The sequence below is a fragment of the Sebastes fasciatus genome, chromosome 2, assembly GCF_043250625.1.
Source record: "Sebastes fasciatus isolate fSebFas1 chromosome 2, fSebFas1.pri, whole genome shotgun sequence".
Classification (NCBI taxonomy): Eukaryota; Metazoa; Chordata; class Actinopteri; order Perciformes; family Sebastidae; genus Sebastes; species Sebastes fasciatus.
In genome coordinates, this window is record NC_133796.1 from 816,727 (window position 1) to 820,984 (window position 4,258).

A 4,258-nucleotide genomic window follows, 5' to 3' on the forward strand; every position below is an offset into this window, starting at 1 on the left:
ATAATACATATCTATAATACATATCTATAATATATAACTATAATATATAACTATAATATATAACTATAATACATATCTATAATACATATCTATAATATATATCTATAATATATAACTATAATATATATCTATAATATATATATGTATATGAAGAGATGTTAATGTGGATCAGGTCTGCAGCAGAGCTCTGGGGTCCCTGATGAGGACCCTGATGAGGACCCTGATGGGGTTTTGGGGGTAAGGAGGTTCATATCAGGCTGATCAGGATCAAGAGAGTCTGCGGCTGCAGAGGGACCACAGCTCCCTCTGTTGGCGGGAAACTGACTCCTGCTTTATACAGTTACTGGTTTCCTGTGTTTTATTGTTGTTCCTCCATTACTATCAGATGATTCTTCATATGCTCATCTGACAGAACCAAACTGTTAAACGTTATTAAAACAGCAGCATGGACACTGACATCACTGAGTCCTTCAGGAGGTTCCAGGGATCCTTTAAGGAGGTCTAGTGGAGACGGTGAAGGTTAGACAGGTCATTGAGGATGTTCCAGAGGACCTTGGGGAGTGTTTACAGCTCTATCATGAAATCCAAGGGGTCATTGAGGATGTCCAAAGGATCCAGGGAGGTTGTGTTGGTTCTGAAGATGATCCAGTGGTCCTTAAAGGGACTCTATGAGAATGTGTTGTTAACAGCATCACCTGTGTCCGTTAAGTCAACTAAAGTCAGCGTCCTGTTGCTGGCGCTTGTGCTCGCTCTACATAGACATGAAGGAGCATCGCTCAACACAGTGAGGAGACACACGTCAGCTAAAAGCACAATATCACTCTATATTTCAGCTGCTTGGCAGTAATGTTAGCTGACCAGACCAAGGTCTCTCCATGAATCAATGCTGATCCTAGTGTTGGCTTTTCCCGCCTCAGCCTCCCGACCGCGGCCGGAGGGAACGGGGGAGACGATAACGTTTCTCTCTGCGGAGCCCCGTCACTTCACAAGACACGGGAAACCTCTGTTGGTCTGGAGGAGCTGCAGCAGTTATTTCTGCACAAACGTCCACTGAACATTCACTAGATATTCTCAGAGCTAAACTAACTCTTCTGCAGTGTGGAGTGAGCAGCATGCACGTGAGAGGTGGAGAGAGAGAGAGAGAGAAGGAGCGCGGTGTGTGAGTGAAGGCAGGCAGAGGAGCAGAGGAGCAGAGACTCCGGTCCTGGAGACCAAAGCTACGGTCTCCTCCGCGTCCTCCGACCGCGGCCAACACTGTTTAACAGCTTCACTAGATACAACCAAGAGGTTTTGGTGCTTCACTGGAGTTTGTGTTGGAGTCTGAGTCTGAACAGCAGAGACACACGAGAGACCATGAGACACACGAGAGACCATGAGACACACGAGACCATGAGACACACGAGAGACCATGAGACACACGAGAGACCACGAGACACACGAGAGACCATGAGACACACGAGAGACCATGAGACACACGAGAGACCATGAGACACACGAGAGACCAGGAGACACACGAGAGACCATGAGACACACGAGAGACCAGGAGACACACGAGAGACCAGGAGACACACGAGAGACCATGAGACACACGAGAGACCATGAGACACACGAGAGACCATGAGACACACGAGAGACCATGAGACACACGAGAGACCATGAGACACACGAGAGACCAAGAGACACACGAGAGACCACGAGACACACGAGAGACCACGAGACACACGAGAGACCAGGAGACACACGAGAGACCACGAGACACACGAGACCATGAGACACACGAGAGACCAGGAGACACACGAGACCATGAGACACACGAGAGACCATGAGACACACGAGAGACCATGAGACACACGAGAGACCATGAGACACACGAGACCATGAGACACACGAGAGACCATGAGACACACGAGAGACCATGAGACACACGAGAGACCATGAGACACACGAGACCATGAGACACACGAGAGACCATGAGACACACGAGAGACCATGAGACACACGAGACCATGAGACACACGAGAGACCATGAGACACACGAGAGACCATGAGACACACGAGACCATGAGACACACGAGAGACCATGAGACACACGAGAGACCATGAGACACACGAGACCATGAGACACACGAGAGACCATGAGACACACGAGAGACCATGAGACACACGAGAGACCAGGAGACACACGAGAGACCATGAGACACACGAGAGACCATGAGACACACGAGAGACCATGAGACACACGAGAGACCATGAGACACACGAGAGACCATGAGACACACGAGAGACCAGGAGACACACGAGAGACCAGGAGACACACGAGAGACCAGGAGACACACGAGAGACCAGGAGACACACGAGAGACCATGAGACACACGAGAGACCAGGAGACACACGAGAGACCATGAGACACACGAGAGACCATGAGACACACGAGAGACCATGAGACACACGAGAGACCAGGAGACACACGAGAGACCATGAGACACACGAGAGACCAGGAGACACACGAGACCATGAGACACACGAGACCATGAGACACACGAGAGACCATGAGACACACGAGAGACCAGGAGACACACGAGAGACCATGAGACACACGAGACCATGAGACACACGAGAGACCATGAGACACACGAGAGACCATGAGACACACGAGAGACCATGAGACACACGAGAGACCATGAGACACACGAGAGACCATGAGACACACGAGAGACCAAGAGACACACGAGAGACCACGAGACACACGAGAGACCACGAGACACACGAGAGACCAGGAGACACACGAGAGACCACGAGACACACGAGACCATGAGACACACGAGAGACCAGGAGACACACGAGACCATGAGACACACGAGAGACCATGAGACACACGAGAGACCATGAGACACACGAGAGACCATGAGACACACGAGACCATGAGACACACGAGAGACCATGAGACACACGAGAGACCATGAGACACACGAGAGACCATGAGACACACGAGACCATGAGACACACGAGAGACCATGAGACACACGAGAGACCATGAGACACACGAGACCATGAGACACACGAGAGACCATGAGACACACGAGAGACCATGAGACACACGAGACCATGAGACACACGAGAGACCATGAGACACACGAGAGACCATGAGACACACGAGAGACCATGAGACACACGAGAGACCAGGAGACACACGAGAGACCATGAGACACACGAGAGACCATGAGACACACGAGACCATGAGACACACGAGAGACCATGAGACACACGAGAGACCATGAGACACACGAGACCATGAGACACACGAGAGACCATGAGACACACGAGAGACCATGAGACACACGAGACCATGAGACACACGAGAGACCATGAGACACACGAGAGACCATGAGACACACGAGAGACCATGAGACACACGAGAGACCAGGAGACACACGAGAGACCATGAGACACACGAGAGACCAGGAGACACACGAGAGACCAGGAGACACACGAGAGACCACGAGACACACGAGACCATGAGACACACGAGAGACCATGAGACACACGAGAGACCATGAGACACACGAGAGACCAGGAGACACACGAGAGACCATGAGACACACGAGAGACCACGAGACACACGAGAGACCATGAGACACACGAGAGACCATGAGACACACGAGAGACCAGGAGACACACGAGAGACCATGAGACACACGAGAGACCAGGAGACACACGAGAGACCATGAGACACACGAGAGACCATGAGACACACGAGAGACCAGGAGACACACGAGAGACCAGGAGACACACGAGAGACCATGAGACACACGAGACCATGAGACACACGAGAGACCAGGAGACACACGAGAGACCATGAGACACACGAGAGACCATGAGACACACGAGAGACCATGAGACACACGAGAGACCATGAGACACACGAGAGACCAGGAGACACCGACCAGCAATGAGTTATACCTGAACAAGTTACTAACAGTCCCTTTAAGTAGTTTTCTTTGGGTTTGCAGGACTTTCAAGGGGGTCATTGAGGAAACCTAAAGATCACTGAGGAGGCTCATAGATTAATTTAAGACGTTCTAATGGATCCTTGAGAAGGTTCCAGGGTTCTTGGGAAATGTAGTCAACTGGAGGAGGTTACTGTAGTCCTGGAGGAGGTTAGTGTTGTCCTGGAGGAGGTTACTGTAGTCCTGGAGGAGGTTACTGTAGTCCTGGAGGAGGTTACTGTAGTCCTGGAGGAGGTTACTGTAGTCCTGGA